The 17,251-nt window shown below is 45.1% G+C and overlaps 1 protein-coding gene and 1 long non-coding RNA gene across 3 annotated transcripts in view; one reads left to right on the top strand and one right to left on the bottom strand.

Moving 5' to 3' along the window:
- The window catches only part of PDE4D (phosphodiesterase 4D), a 1,065,327-nt gene that overhangs the window by 670,620 nt on the left and 377,456 nt on the right, over positions 1–17,251 (top strand). The window lies entirely within an intron of this gene.
- The window catches only part of LOC120992371, a 138,684-nt gene that overhangs the window by 44,268 nt on the left and 77,165 nt on the right, over positions 1–17,251 (bottom strand). The window contains exon 2 of the long non-coding RNA XR_005776965.1: positions 13,543–13,642. This is a non-coding gene — a long non-coding RNA (uncharacterized LOC120992371). The remainder of the gene's footprint in view (positions 1–13,542; positions 13,643–17,251) is intronic.

The raw sequence follows: 17,251 nt of genomic DNA, 5'->3' as shown, positions 1-17,251 counted from the left end.
TTCCTCACAGATGAAGGCAGAAGAGAAGCCGGGCTGCGCAAACAAGTGGATTAAGGTGAGTTAAATTATTTTTTATTTTATTTTTAACCCCTCCAGCCCTATTGGAAACTATAACATGTAATCATTAGATTGCTATTCTCATAGACTCCAATGCACTAGCATTGGAGTCTATAAGAAAATTGCTTGTTTCCTATGGAGACCTATTACAGGCAAGGGCTCCATAGGAAATACTATGAAGCAGCCTCCTGTCATTCACAAAGACGGGGGATGCTGCACACAAGCTCCGGCTCCTCCGATCGCCGCAAGGGGGAGCCGGAGCACCACCGGAAGTGCGTGCTTTTGGTTTTCAGCGTGGTCAGGTTTGACCACGGCATCTGAGGGGTTAAATGGCCGCGATCGGCATTACTTCTGGTTGCGGACATGAGCCGCAGGTGTTTGCTATAAGAAGCAGGCAGCCACCCGGGGCTATGGTGCCCAAAGCGCTCAGGAGCGGGCACCATCTTTAAAGACCCGGCCAGCGCCGTACTATTACGGTGCTAGTCGGGAAGAGGTTAATGAGAAAAATGATGTTTTAATATGTGAAAATGAGCCTCTAGGAGCAATGGGGGCGTTGCCATTATACCGTTGCCATTATACCTTGAGGCTCTGCTCTCTGCAACTGCTGTCCCCTCTGGATTTTAATTGACAGGGCCTTGTGTGATGGTGTTTTCACTGACCATGGGAACCTGGTCAACTGAATTTGCTCTAATGTGTAAACCCTGACTCAGCCTGTGGCTGACATTGTCACTACTCACATCCCTACAGGCAGCACTCATGCACCACCTCTTCCCACCCTCCATGTTGCTCTATATATCATGGATATAATGTTTCCCTATGTAATGGACCGGGAGTGCAGGCATATAGCAGGTAAGTGATTAGCTGCAGTTATAAAAACCTCCTGACTCATACTGCCTGTACTATCTGTATGTGCTGACTCTCCAGTGTAGTTCTATGAGATGTAGCTTCACATTGGTCTCACTACCTCTGTATCTATATCTGTGACATTCAGCGCATTTGTTTGGCCGCTGCTGACAGCGACATTAACTGCGCTACATCTCCTGTAAAACATTTGCGCATCCTAAATATCTGTGACATTCAGTGTAATTTTTTCTTAGTCGCTGGTGACAGCGACATTAACTGCGCTACATCTCCTGTAAAACATTTGCGCATCCTAAATATCTGTGACATTCAGTGTAATTTATTTGCGCATACACTTACAAAACCTGCGCTTCTGTACATGTGACATACTTGCAAGCATATATTCTATTTAACATGCTCAAGGCGAGCAGTAAGTGATGGGAAAGTGGCTGTGCTGCTGATGGTGCACCTAGAGCCCGTGGCCCTGGGCGCAGTGAAACTGTGCCTGCTGCCAGAGCACAAGAAACACACTCATCCGCGACACCTAACTTCATGTCCCAGTTTGCAGGGCGGCGCAGGACACCACTTTCAAAGTCACACCAGTGCGACCAGGTGGTCGGTTGGATTGCAGCAGATAATGCTTCCAGTCGGTTAAGCACCACCCTGTCTTCCACAAAGTCCAGTCTCAGTAGCCAAGAGTCTGGTCAACAGAATCCTCACCCTGGTCCTCCTTCCTCCCACCATGGAGAGTGTTGGCAAACAAGTGATCTCACACTCGGATATTCCAAGGAGCTCTTTTCATCGCCATTCCTTGATTTGGCCCTCTGGCCATGCCCGCTTGAAGAGGGACATGAGGAGATATTGTGCACTGATTCCCAAACTCTTGAGCATCCACAGTCAGAAAAAGATGACGTGGGGAACGGCAATTAGTGTTTCACGAGGTGGATGATAATTATGAGACACAGTTGCCAATAAGTCAACAGCAATTAGTGTCTCAAGAGGTTCATTATGAGGATGAGACGCAATTGTCAATAAGTGAGGTTCTTATTAGGTCAACAAGTCAGGAGGATGACCAGAGTGAGGAAGTGGAAGAGGAGGTGGTCGACGATGAAATCACTGACCCAACCTGGGAAGGTGGCAAGCCGAGCGAGGACAGCAGTACATAGGGGGAGGTATCCGCAGGACCGCAACAGGATGGAAGAGGCAGTGGGGTCGCAAAAGGGGGAAGGAAGGCCACACCAATCAGGCCCGCAACTGTTCCCCGGAGCACCCCCTTGTGGCAATCTCCCTTGCAAAGGGGTAGGTGTTCCTCAGTCTGGCACTTTTTTGGGGAAAGTGAGGACGATAAAAAAATTGTCATTTGAAACCTGTGTTGTACCAAAATGAGCAGGGGCGTGAACGCTAGAAACCTCATCACCACCAGTATGATCATCACATGGAAGAGGAAGCGAGGCGAAACGCGCGTCGGGGTTGGTGTTCCCTCCTGTCTTCTGGTCTGTATTGGTCTCTGCATGCTATTCTTGCACAAACTGTTTATATGTGCTTTTTCTTACCCTATACCTTGTTATATGGTTTAGCCACTTTAACTTTATCAGGGTTATTCCCTGTTGAGACACATTGTGAAGCATTATTGCAGTTACTGGCACAGTTTTTTATGGGATCTGTGCAAAATTGTGTGTAGCTATACGGGTATATATGCGCACTTTATAAGATATTAGTGACATGATGGTCCAACATTTATTGATACTATATACCCTTTGCAGATTTGACTATGTGGTCCTGAATGGCCGGGGGGAACTAATACTGTCATAGTACCTTTATGCATTGCTGCTATTTAAATTATTATGTGATATGTTGTATGATTTATTAGTTGTCACCACTATCACCAGAATGCTTGGATGTATAGGGAGAGGTATAAGCAGTAGAAAGAGTGAAGTGCTTATGCCGCTGTACAGAACACTGGTGAGACCTCACTTGGAGTATTGTGCGCAGTACTGGAGGCCATATCTCCAGAAGGATATAGATACTCTAGAGAGAGTTCAGAGAAGAGCTACTAAACTAGTACATGGATTGCAGGATAAAACTTACCAGGAAAGGTTAAAGGACCTTAATATGTATAGCTTGGAAGAAAGAAGAGACAGAGGGGATATGATAGAAACTTTTAAATACATAAAGGGAATCAACTCGGTAAAGGAAGAGAGCATATTTAAAAGAAGAAAAACTACCACAAGAGGACACAGTTTTAAATTAGAGGGGCAAAGGTTTAAAAGTAATATAAGGAAGTATTACTTTACTGAGAGAGTAGTGGATGCATGGAATAGCCTTCCTGCAGAAGTGGTAGCTGCAAATACAGTGAAGGGGTTTAAGCATGCATGGGATAGGCATAAGGCCATCCTTCATATAAGATAGGGCCGGGGGCTATCCATAGTATTCAGTATATTGGGCAGACTAGATGGGCCAAATGGTTCTTATCTGCCGACACATTCTATGTTTCTATGTTTCTATGTTTCTATGGTGCTATATTATATGTGTGTCTTCAATTTGGTGATGTGGTATGGAAGGTCCACTTAACAACTGACACATGGACAAGTGCTTTTGGCCAGGGACGCTACATTTTCCTGACGGCACACTGGGTGAACATTGTGGAGGCCGAGTGCAAGTCGTACCCTGGGATGGCACAGTTGCTACCAATGCCAAGGATTGCGGGCCCTACTTCCATCAGGATTTCCGCCACCACCTACATTAGTGGCTGCAACCCCCCCTTCTCTTACTCCTCCTCCTCCTCCTCCACTTCCACCTCTGAATTTTCATCTTGCAGCACCAGTCAGCCATCAGTCAGTAGCTGGAAGCAGTGTAGCACTGCAGTGGGAAAGTGGCAACAGGCCGTGGTGAAACTAATTTGCTTAGGTGATAAACAGCACACCGCTGCAGAGCTGTGGCAGGGTATAAGGGACCAGACTGAGCTGTGGCTCTCGCCACTCAACCTACAACCAGGCATGGTTGTGTCTGATAATGGCTGTAACTTGGTGGTGGCTTTGGAGCTCGGCAAGCTCACACACATAACATGCCTAGCCCATGTGTTCAACTTAGTGGTTCAGCGGTATGCCTGAGCTACTGGTGAAGGTGCGCCGCGTGTGTGCCCATTTCCAAAAGTCATCTACAGCTGCCGCCGGTCTGGCAACGCTGCAGCAGCGCTTGCAATTGCCAGCTCACTGACTGTTGTGCGACGTGAGCACGTGCTGGAACTCCACGTTCCACATGTTGGCCAGGCTTTGTGAGCAGCAGAGGACAGTATTGAAATACCAGCTGCAACATGGTCGTCGCCTTTCCAGTCAGCTTCCGCTCTTCACAAGCGACGAGTGGGCATGGATGTCTGACCTCTGTGAGGTTTTACGCAACTTTGAGGAATCAACACAGATGGTGAGTGGCGATATTATCAGCGTAACCATCCCACTTCTGTGTCTATTGAAACGCTTGCTGCTCACAATGAAGGCGGACGCTTTGCATGTGGAAGAGGTGGAAATGGGGAAAGACAGTATACAGGGTGATAGCGAGACCACCCTCAGTTCGTTCTCTCAGCACGAATTGGATGATGATGAGGAGGAGCAGGAGAAGGTTCCCTCTACTACAGAGGGTAGTACCCGTAGCAGGTTTATTCCATCTATTCAGCATGGATGGGCCAAAGAGGAGGAAGAGGATGAGGAGATTGAGAGTCATCCTCCTGATGAGGACAGCGAAGTCTTGTCTGTTGGGACTCTGGCACACATGGCTGGCTTCATGTTATGCTGCCTTTCCCGTGACCCTCACGTTATACGCATTTTGGCCAACACTGATTACTGATTGTTCACCCTTCTCGACCCCCGCTACAAAGATAACTATTCATCTCTCATTCCTGTGGTGGAGAGGACTAGCAAAATGGTGCAATACCAGAAGGTGGTTGTGGAAAAATTGCTCCAAAAATTTCCAGCTGACAACGCTGGCGGCAGAGTACGTAGTTCCTTGGCCAGCCGAGGAGGGGAGACGAGTGGAACACATAGCAGTTCCAACAGAGGCAAGGCAACACTCTCCAAGGCCTGGCACAGTTTCATGACACCCCGCCAGCACCCTCACCCTGATGCGCCGCCTAGTGTCACATTGAGGGAAAAGTTTTGGAAGATGGTGAGGGAGTACGTAGAAAACCGTGTCAGCGTCCTCAGTAATCCCTCTGTGCCTTACAACTATTGGGTGTCCAAGCTGGACACGTGGCACGAACTGGCGCTCTACTGCCTTGGAGGTGCTGGCCTGCCCCGCCACCAGCGTTTTGTCAGAGTGGGTATTTAGTGCTGCTGGGGGCATAATAACTGATAAGCGCATCCACCCGTCAACTGAAACTGCTCAATGGTTTACTCTTATCAAAATGAACAAGGCCTGGATTGCCCCTGACTTCTCTACTCCACCAGAGGAAAGCGGCTGAACATAAAGGCACTTTAAATTTATGGTGTATTGAATACATTGTATTCCCATGCACCCCTTCAACCACAAAAAAGGGTATATGGTTCAATCTTCCTTTTCTCATCTCTCCTCCTCCTCCATCATATCAACATGCTTATTTGGCTGCCCTAATGTTTTAGATGGTCAGATCAGCAGCGGCCCCCGCCCCTAATGTTTTAGAGGGTCAGCTCAGCAGCAGACCCTCGCCCCTAATGTTTTAGATGGTCAGATCAGCAGCAGGCTCTTGCTCCTAATGTTTTAGAGGGTCACCAGCAGGCCCTCGCCCCTAATGTTTTTGAGGGTCACCAGCAGGCCATCAATCATCATTTTTTAAGGGTGTGTATGATGCCCTCCATTTATGTGTAACAACGGGTGTATTGGAGTGCTGGTTCCTTGTAATTTTTGGCAGCCCTTTCATTTAGTGCATAGGCTTTATGAGTGTAGGAGTCCCACTACCTGAACAATTGTACCACAATGTGAATGAGGCCCTCCTTTATGTGATATACAGGTTGTATCGGAGTGCCTCTTCCTTGTAATTTTTGGCAGCACTTGCACTTTATATACAAGTAAATATACAGGAAAGAATGTTTTCTAACAATTTTTCCTCTAAAATCAATTTTATCTTCGGTTTTGTGCGTATTATTGTCAGTCTGTAAAAGTGGCGTACTACTCGGACAACATCGTTCCCAGCAGCGACCTGGGAGTCCAAGAAGGATCCAGACATCCTCTCCATGCTGTTTCCGAACAACTATAGTGGTGTTTCCATCAATTTCTGACCTTTTCCTGTGAACCAGACACCCTCCACTCTTCAGAGCAGGGGGGGCCTGGTTTAATGCTCGGGTTCTCCCATTGACTTCCATTGTGCTCGGGTGCTCGGTAGAGCACACGAGCATCCAAAAGTGTTCTACTCGAGCACCAGAGCACATGTAGCCTAAAACTGATCAGTTCTTTTCCGGTATAGAGCCCCTAGGACGGAATTCTATGCCGGAAAAGAAAAACGCTAGTGTGAAAGTACCCTAAGTTAGCAAAGATTTTTAACATTCTATTTTCACTACTTTAGCACAAGGCCACAACATAACAAAATATGAAAAAGAGAAAGGGTCTTTAGACTTTCTGAATGCATTGGATTTATTTATATTAGTTAATTCTGTCCCTTCTTATAATCATCTGCTCAAGACTAAATACATTTTTTTTATCTTTCCTTATAACTAAGACCCTCCATGTTCCTTAGCAGTTTAGTTGCCCTTTGTTTTTGTTTTTCCAGCCCCAGGGCATCCTTTCTATGAACTGGCACCCAGAACTGAACTGCATATTCCAGATGAGGCCACACCAATGCTTTGTAAAGTGGTAACTTTTCATCCCTGTCCCATGAGATGCCTCTTTTAATACATGACAATATCCTGCCAGCCTTAGAACCCACTGATTGACATTGTGCTGTTATTCAACCTATGATCTACAAGTGCACCCAAATCCTTCTCTGCAAGTGACTCTGCCAGTGTTACTCCCTCTAGGTCATATGTTATATGTATATTATTTCTTTCCAGATGCATAAGTTCACATTTATCCACATTTAAACCTCATTTGCCAAGCGGATGCCCAATCACTCAGAGTGTACAAGCTAGTTTGTAGACATCTTCCATAGACTGCACAGTACTACATAGCTTAGTGTCATCTGCAAAAATGACTACAAATCTTTCTGGAATCTATATACTGGCAATATTCCTGGGTGTATAAGCCCATACAGAGATTGTAGAGTGGTTTATAGCTTTATAGCAAGATTTTGAAGCCAGTTACGCTATAATATTTACCTCGTAGATGTTCAGCAAAGGTCCATCTATGAGGTGGGAGATAGTCCAGGTTACATGATATCACCTTTATTTTCTAGGTATTGGTTGCCTCTCTGAAACTGGCGATAATACTGGGGGGATTCCATTTCATGTGTCCATGTATCGAGATGAATACGGCGGAGTGGGATGCTTTTGTGAATGCCTCTGAGGAGGAGGCAGATACATGACAGTAATAATAGCCTTTGAGAGCAGAACACTGTGATTAGTTTATAAATTGCCAATGTGGAATAATAACCTCTCCGCTCTGCTGGAAACATCAATACAAAGCAGATCTGCATCACAATCACAATAATTCCTGTTCAGTTCTAAGGGATAACATAGCAAAATTGTGATGGTCGGTGCAATTAATCGTGTAACTCAGTCATCAATGCGGTCATTATCTGGGTGACTACTTGTCATTTTATATGCAGCAGACGTTGCCAGGATAGATAGGTAGATCAGCTGTTTGAGGAGGTAGTGTCGCTCTAGTGAACGATTCGTCCCAGCCCCGCAATGACTAGGAACAACGAACCCTGTAGTTTAACCCCCTGAGCGATCAACAGCAATTGTAGCATCTGTGAGGTAAGGCAGAGGGATGTAGGGCTCAGTGATCTCTCTACAGTGTTCAAGGTGCCCAGCTGTTCCCTTACCCTCTCTGCTGATGGGTTACAGGCCAGCCTCTGTACTGCTGTGCATACTGCAGGGCTAGCTGTGGGTGGGCACAAACCAGGTGATCGGTGCCCACCTCAGGGGGTAGGAGCTGGTGCCTGGCAGTTGATCTGGATCAGAATCAGGATATCTTCAGTTCAGTCTTTTTGACTAATCAGGCAAAAGATAAAACCGTAGCATGCTATGGTTTTATCTCCGACGAAAAAAAACTGAAGACTTGCCTGAATGCCCGGCATTTTCCCCCATAGGAATGTATTAGTGCCAGATCCGGCATTCAAAATACTGGAATGCCGGACCCGTCCTTCCAGTCTACGCATGGGCAGACCGTTAAAAACTGTGAAAAAACATACAAGACAGATCCGTCTGTCCGCATTACAAGCAGAGAGAGACGGATCCGTTCTTGCAATGGATTTGTGAGACGGATCCGCATCCAGATCCGTCTCACAAATGCTTTCAGTCACATCCAGATCGGCGGATCCGGCAGACAGTTCAGACGACGGAACTGCTTGCCGGATCACACTGCCGCAGGTGTGAAAGTAGCCTAACCGTTCAAGCTCCGTCCACTAGACAATGGACTGAGCTGTGTACCTCCAGTGCCAACTTCTGGTGCTACTGCAGAACAGCTGATCACAGGGTGCTGGGAGCTGTACACCCTTCGATCAGAAATTGATGGATTGAGAATAGGCCATCAATATTATAATCCTGGGAAAACCCTTTAATTACTCCCAGAGGATTAAATACTTGTGCTAGTTATGTACATCTCACACAGATGCACAGCTCATTACCTCCCAATCAAAATGCCTCAAACGGTAATTGCCAACTTAGAGTACATTCACACCAGAGTGGGGGAAAAAACAGCCATTAAAAACGGATACAATGTCAGTTTTTCATGGCCATTTTGCATCAACGTGTGCATCCATTCTCCAGCCTTTTATCCATTTTTGGTCGTTTTGCATCCACTTTTAATGACCATTAAAAATTTATGAATTTTATAGACTTTTTTTTATTTATTCCCATACCCTGCAGTGCCCTCAGTATTCATAATGCCCCCTGGACATCCAATGCCATAGTCCCCCCAAGTATAAGTAAAGGACCCCTTTGTGCTGCTATAGTAACCAATGGCGCCCAGTGCCCTTAGTGTATATCATTTACCCCTATAATGCCCTCCGTAATTGTAGTGCTGAACCCCCCACCAACCCCCAGTAGTGCCAACAATTAAAAACAAAACAAAAAAAACAAACTCATTTACTGGCCTGAAAAGGAACGCTTGCTCCGCACTGGAGGCACCAGGACCTGGTGGCTGGAAAATACTGCAGAAAAATTGCAATAAAACCTTTGCATTTTCCACTGCAGAAGCAATTTCCCATTGAAATGAATGGAGAGTTTCTCATGCGGGAAATCTGCAACAAAATCCACTCCAAAGTTTACACCAAAAAATCTGCAACTTTATAAAAATCTGCACTTGCGGATCTTCTGGCAGAATTTTCCACCACGTGTGAGGGCACCCTATAGAGACACCATCATTATAAATGTCACATGTAAGGTGGTGGCACTTTTATATGTTTTGCACTGGGGCCTACGTGCTTCACTTTATACCTTTTAGAAACACTCCTGTATACAGTAAGAATTCCCTCTTTATAAAAACACCTATTTTCATGTTTCCTAATGAAGCTTTACAACCAATATTTTACTAATTTGGTAAAACTTTACTTACAAAAAGTGGTGCATGATCTGTGTATAAAGACTAGTCTCATCTACTGCCTAAACTACTGCAACATCCTCCACTGTGGCCTCCATTCTCAGTCATGTGCCCCTCCATACTCAAATCTGCTACCCGGTTATTCCACCTCTTCCTTCATCCATAAGATGGGATAAGTGTCTGATCATCAGGGGTCCAACCTATTGAATTTCCACTGATCACGAATATGGGGGTCTGTGCTCACCGTTTGAATGGAGCTACAGCCAAAGATGCGTGTCCACCTCTCCATTCAATTCTTTGGGAATGCTGGAGGTCGTGGAGTACAAGCACTTGGGTGTCTCCTGCAGCCCCATAAAGTTGAATGTAGTGGCTGGGCGCATGCGTGACCGTCACTTTTTTCAAATGGGAGGCTCGTGATCCGCAGGAGCCCCAGCACTCAGACCATCACTAATCAGACACATCCCCAACCCCGTCCATAACTTGTCCACTCCATACATCTCTGACCTAAACCTCTGATACATCCCCATATGCAATCTCCAACTCATTCTTTGCACTTCTCTTGGCAACTGCTTACAAAACCATCTCCAAGATTTCTCTCACAGCCATAGCAGCTTTTACCGTCACCTACTATATCCTACTTCTTCTCTTATAGATTGCAAGCCCTCATGGGCATGGTCCTCTCCCACACTCTACCAGTCTGTCGTTAATTTAGCTCATATCGTACTGAAACCCTTTGCGATACTCTGGCGCCGTGGAATTAATATATAATAAAGAATAATATTACAAATCAGTCAAATCAACAGGTGGTTCTAGGCAATGAACGTCATCTCCAGGAAGGTACAAACCCACGCTTCATATTATACTGAAGTTTGGTTAAATTCATATTGTTTTTCCTGTATCTGTCTTGAAAATATAAAATATCAGTATCCCTTATTCTCGGGATCATAGGGGGTCCCAGTGATTGGACACTTGCCATTCATTATTTAACACCTATCCTGTGGATAGGAGGTACAGTACTTGGAATTTCTTGGGTATAGCCCCTTTACAGGGAACACACCTCAAATGAAAACATTTTAGCTTTGGGAGAAACTTACTGTTATGGACAGTGGCATGTGGGTGCACCATGCCTACCAACCGGTTTGACTTTGGGCTAGTCCTGAGGGCTTCTCCTGGTTTTCACCCTTTAACCCCTATACAAGTATCTAGCCTTTGGTTCAAAAGAGCCACCAGGCAATTACCTCTTGGAATAGTTCCTGTTTGGTCGGCAGCTGACCCTCGGGGATCAGAGACACCTGTGCAAAAGCACTTAGGGGTCAGGCAATACTCCTAGTCAGGAAAAGCATACAGTGTATGTGCAAATCTATGAAACTAGTCCGAGGTCAGGACAGGCAGAAAGGGATCACAGTCAGTAAACTGGCAGTGTTCGGTAAATGGGCAGACATTCAGAACGGCCTGCAGCAGCAGGAGGGTGATAGACACGGTGCCCGCAGGCACACATCTCTCACCCTGCTGTTGAGATTGCCTTCATAACAATTACCAATTAGAAGAAGAGGCCTTCAGTGTTTGTGGAGGTATTTTCTTCCTTGGGGCTGTAACTATCTTTGCACCTCACCCCAATTTCCCCCCTACTTGCCCGTAAGGAAATGTTGCTGAATTATTGCAAAACTTTTTACATAGTTTTCCCTTACTTTTTCACATGACATATACAAAAGAGAGAAATGTAACCTTGATATGGATTTTATTGCACCACAATAACTCACATAGCTAAGAACAGTTAAAATGTTATGTAAAATGGTACATATATCCATTTTAACACCTAACTGTTCCTCGCAGTCCTTGTAGCTGGCCAGCTAGGACCTGTCCTAGGTTGCTAGCATAGCTTATATGTGTATACATCTAGACCTGCCAATAGCCTTAATACAGTTCCTATGTTTATGTGTTAAAGACAAAAGCAGAGTTATTTACTGTGACATCATGTTTTGGATGTCACATAACTGTTATATTTTGTGTTCACAGAAGCCGAAAAAGATAATATGCTTTTAAGATTCATTTTGTAATGGGTATTTAAAACAGTTATATAATGTTCCTATTGTTAATATAGTGATTAGAACTTTATACTGAACCAGTTATATGTGTGTTTACTTACAGTTCCACCAAATTCAATTGCAAACCACAAATTCAATTGCAAACCACAAAGTTCACAATCCTAATTCAAATTCCATATTGCAATCCAAATTGCATACAACCATACCAGATCATACTCAACCAATCTTCAAATAGTTACTGCAAACCCATTTTAGCCAGTAGAACTGTTAAATCTCAGATATACCTCTCAGAGAGATCATAAAGGGCTTAAAAAACGTAATATGACAGTACAGATACTTGAGAGAAATATATACACCATTTTATGTTGAATGACAAGATTGAACAGTTGAACCACCATCTTATGCATACCGCCATTTTGTGATATCTTTTCAACACGTGTTTTGTACATGGACTATCTGCTGCGGAGGCTGCAGTGTTATATATGAAGAAAAGTTAAAGTTAATAAAGAAGTTATTTGAAGCATTTGGTGTGCTCTTTAAACCTACTGTTTCCAAAGAACGGAGCTAGAGGAATTATAGAGTAATAGACAGTCTGGTTAGACTAAAAGTCAGAGATATCAAAATTCTTCTAATGCCACAGCGCAAAATGCACTTCATAGTGCTGCGCCTGCCACAGTCCTCTTAGAGTACATCTCTACACAATGATAGCTGATTGGTCTATCACAAAGGCCTCTCCTTAGACCATTAGTGAAAGCGATTGGTCAGTGTCTACTCTGCTCATGCCTAGAAGCCCCGCCCCATAGACCCTTTCAGAGATGCACACACCTCTTAGATTTGTTTGCCCTTAATTTAAATTTCCTGGGGAAAAAATGCACAGTATGGACACTCCAAAAATAATATTTAATAAATTAACATTGGCGCTTACCCATAAATCAGTAGTGCATACTTTAAATAAATAGCGCACAAAGTATTGTGGCGCTTGTGTTGTGCTTTCTGACTGAGCCTTTGAAAAAGTCAGCCCTTTGATGTTAGAGTGATCCAGACTAATTAATGGCTTCAGAGGTTTCTTTAATGGAATGGCAAATCTTAAAGAGCAGCCAGTTGTTCCTACCTAAAATTTGATTGTGCTCAGCATGATACCGGAGCAAGCTCTACGCATTAAGGCCGATCTGTGATTACAGCGAGAATATAACTTGCAAAAGGATAATATAGATGTACATATATAACGAACATTGCCACTGTTGGGGATGTCTTATGAAGACAAATCCAGTCCAGATGCACTATTAGGGCCTGTGGACATCATAAAGGGGCCTTCCTCTTTTAGGCTTCTATGGGGCTGCCGGAGACAGCAGAGAGCTTGTACTCAGCTACCTCCAGTATAGATGTACATATGTACCGTACATTACTACTGATGGGGATGTCTCATGAAGACGATACCTGTCCAGATGCACTATTTGAGCCTATGGACATCATAGGAGGGGGGGGAGCTCTTTTAGGCCGCTATGGGGCTGCAGGAGATAGCAGAAAGCTTGTGCTCTGCATTATACTGGAGCAAGCTGTACGCGTTAAGGCTTATCTGTGATTACAGTGGGAATATAACTTACAAAAGGATAGCATAGATGTACATATATAATGTACATTATTGCTGGTGGGGATGTCTCATGAAGACGATGCCTGTCCAGATGCAGTATTAGGGCCCATGGACATCATAGAGGGGGCTGTCCCTTTTAGGCCGCTATGTGGCTGCCAGAGAGAGCTTGTACTCAGCTACCTCCATCAGCCCCCTAGAACTGAATGAAGCACCAACGTTTATGCATAACCACCACCCCATTCTAATGGGAGAGGACAGGTCCCCATTCTTGTGACTGGCATGGGCCACAGTGGTCAGACCCCAGTCAATCCTGTGGATAGGGGATAAGTTATCTTAACGGGACACCTTTAATGCCATTCTTCCCTTTCTATGAGAAAATGAAAAGTTTGTGTCCCTTGAATCCTCCCTTTCCAGATTTTCTTTCTGTGCTCAGTTCTGATGTCAGCTACGGGGCAAAGCAAAAAAGAAGCTTAGAGTACATATCAATAGCATGATCTGGAACAAATTCTCTGGTTTTGTCCCCATAACTGTATCATATACCTATATTGCCCCACAGCAGCATAAGAATGTCCTATTACTCTACAAAAAATAAAAAATAATAGAAATAAAATAATATTGGCACTGAAGGTCCTATCTATATTGAAGGCCTGTAATAAAAAATGTCTAAAAACCACAAACACAAATAAATAAAAAACTACGGTAGTTCTATATTGATGTTAATTCTATATTTATATAATAATAATATTATATTATTATCCAGTTATGCGCTGCGGAATATGGTGGCGCTATAAAAATAAATGTTATTATTATTATTATTATATAGGGATACATAGATAAGATGAGGAGAGAAATCATTGCATCAGAGAATCTAAAGCAGGCATGCTCAACCTGTGGCCCTCCAGCTGTTGCAAAACTACAACTCCCAGCATGCCCAGACTGCCTACAGTTATCATCCTACAGAAGGGCATCGTGGGAGTTGTAGTTTTACAACAGCTGGAGGGCCGCAGGTTGAGCGTCCCTGATCTAAATGGTCCTTTAGTCGCTGAGGGCCAGATAATCGCTAACGAGCGTTCATCTTGTGGTGTAATGGTGGCGCCGATTACCCTGCTCTAAACGCTCGTTTGTTGGGTAAGTGGATAGTTTGTGCAGGCGCTCGTTTGTTGGGTAAGTGGATAGTTTGTGCAGGCGCTCGTTTGTTGGGTAAGTGGATAGTTTGTGCAGGCGCTCATTTGTTGGGTAAGTGGATAGTTTGTGCAGGCGCTCGTTTGTTGGGTAAGTGGATAGTTTGTGCAGGCGCTCGTTTGTTGGGTAAGTGGATAGTTTGTGCAGGCGCTCGTTTGTTGTGTAAGTGGATAGTTTGTGCAGGCGCTCGTTTGTTGTTTAAGTGGATAGTTTGTGCAGGCGCTCGTTTGTTGGGTAAGTGGATAGTTTGTGCAGGCGCTCGTTTGTTGGGTAAGTGGATAGTTTGTGCAGGCGCTCGTTTGTTGTGTAAGTGGATAGTTTGTGCAGGCGCTCGTTTGTTGGGTAAGTGGATAGTTTGTGCAGGCGCTCGTTTGTTGGGTAAGTGGATAGTTTGTGCAGGCGCTCGTTTGTTGGGTAAGTGGATAGTTTCTGCAGGCGCTCGTTTGTTGGGTAAGTGGATAGTTTGTGCAGGCGCTCGTTTGTTGGGTAAGTGGATAGTTTGTGCAGGCGCTCGTTTTTTGGGTAAGTGGATAGTTTGTGCAGGCGCTCGTTTGTTGGGTAAGTGGATAGTTTGTGCAGGCACTCGTTTGTTGGGTAAGTGGATAGTTTGTGCAGGCTCTCGTTTGTTGTGTAAGTGGATAGTTTGTGCAGGCGCTCGTTTGTTGGGTAAGTGGATAGTTTGTGCAGGCGCTCGTTTGTTGGGTAAGTGGATAGTTTGTGCAGGCGCTCGTTTGTTGGGTAAGTGGATAGTTTGTGCAGGCGCTCGTTTGTTGTTTAAGTGGATAGTTTGTGCAGGCGCTCGTTTTTTGGGTAAGTGGATAGTTTGTGCAGGCGCTCGTTTGTTGGGCAAGTGGATAGTTTGTGCAGGCGCTCGTTTGTTGTGTAAGTGGATAGTTTGTGCAGGCGCTCGTTTGTTGGGTAAGTGGATAGTTTGTGCAGGCGCTCGTTTGTTGTGTAAGTGGATAGTTTGTGCAGGCGCTCGTTTGTTTGGTAAGTGGATAGTTTGTGCAGGCGCTCGTTTGTTGTTTAAGTGGATAGTTTGTGCAGGCGCTCGTTTGTTGGGTAAGTGGATAGTTTGTGCAGGCGCTCGTTTGTTGGGTAAGTGGATAGTTTGTGCAGGCGCTCGTTTGTTGTGTAAGTGGATAGTTTGCGCAGGCGCTCGTTTGTTGGGTAAGTGGATAGTTTGTGCAGGCGCTCGTTTGTTGGGTAAGTGGATAGTTTGTGCAGGCTCTCGTTTGTTGGGTAAGTGGATAGTTTGTGCAGGCGCTCGTTTGTTGGGTAAGTGGATAGTTTGTGCAGGCGCTCGTTTGTTGGGTAAGTGGATAGTTTGTGCAGGCGCTCGTTTGTTGGGTAAGTGGATAGTTTGTGCAGGCTCTCGTTTGTTGGGTAAGTGGATAGTTTGTGCAGGCGCTCGTTTGTTGGGTAAGTGGATAGTTTGTGCAGGCGCTCGTTTGTTGGGTAAGTGGATAGTTTGTGCAGGCGCTCGTTTGTTGGGTAAGTGGATAGTTTGTGCAGGCGCTCGTTTGTTGGGTAAGTGGATAGTTTGTGCAGGCGCTCGTTTGTTTGGTAAGTGGATAGTTTGTGCAGGCACCTAAATCGTTGTTTGCCAGCAGCAGATTGTGACGTCTAATCACGCTCTGCGGCCATCAAACAATAGTTCTGTATAAGGACGAGCGATGAAATTAGCGATCACTCCTCCCCATACTGCGAAGGAGATTACTGCACGTAAATGCAGAGGTTTCCTTCGCTGATGAGCAGGCTCTTGCCAGGAAGAAACCTTTCCTTCCCGACAATCACCTGCCAAATTGGCCAATGTAAAGGGGCCTTAAGTTATTGGAAGGGCACCACCAAATGTAGACTAGGGTGCTACAACTACCACACCAAAACTGAAGGATTACAGACCAGTCACAGTGAGCACACGTAAATGAATGTAAAACAGTAATTAATCTGTATTACTGCATGCCATATATAGCATGAGAACATTGACTGGGTAACTGTGACGTGTTCTCATATATAATGTGCTCACCCAAGCAGTGGAAGCAGCGTTGCCAGCGTAATGATGAGGAAGACAATGACAAGTCGCAGCAGAGTAAATTGTTTTACAATGGTAATGGAGCCATTGATATTTACTGCAGATGTTATGAGACCTATTTATCAGTGTCACTGTCTTCCAATTGGAGCACCGTCACTCTTTAATGCACGGCCAAACACTGCGGAATAATATTTAAAGACGCCACCGTGTGTAGAATTATAATATAAAAAAACAAAAACAACCTTAGTTACGAGTATCTGACTATGTAACTATGTAACCTGTTACATGTGCGCTTGGCGGCTGAAGGCATCTGTGTTGGTCCCATGTTCATATGTCCCTGCATTCCTGAGAAAAATGATGTTTTATCATATGCAAATGAGCCTCTAGGAGCAACGGGGGCGTTGCCATTACACCTAGAGGTTCAGCTCTATCTGCAGCTGCTGTCAGAGCTTGACATACAGTAGCTGTGTAGTGGAAAATATCACAGTTGGCATATCGCAGACCCTGGGGGGGGGGGGGGAGTCGTGACCCTTAGGCAGGATCCGATGAACATTGCAGACAGGGGCATTGCTATAGGTGGTGCAGAGGTAGGAGTCGCTACAGGGCCCAGAAGCCTGAGGAGGCCCAAAAACTAGGGTGGCCAGATGTCCTGTTTTAGGCCGGACAGTTTTGTTTTCAGGCTCCCTGTCCTCCGTCCGGCGCAGGGCCTGGACGGACACAGGGATGTCCACCCTTTCAGTAGCTCACCCTCAGACAGCAGCACTGCGCTGTCTGAGCGTGACCTGCAGCAACTGACTGAGGCTTCTCTCACCCCCAGTCAGTCACTAGAGCCGCAGACAT

The sequence above is a fragment of the Bufo bufo genome, chromosome 2 (genome assembly GCF_905171765.1).
Source record: "Bufo bufo chromosome 2, aBufBuf1.1, whole genome shotgun sequence".
Taxonomy (NCBI): Eukaryota; Metazoa; Chordata; class Amphibia; order Anura; family Bufonidae; genus Bufo; species Bufo bufo.
Note: the sequence above shows the minus strand (reverse complement) of the source record. Positions and strands in the feature narration are given on the sequence as shown.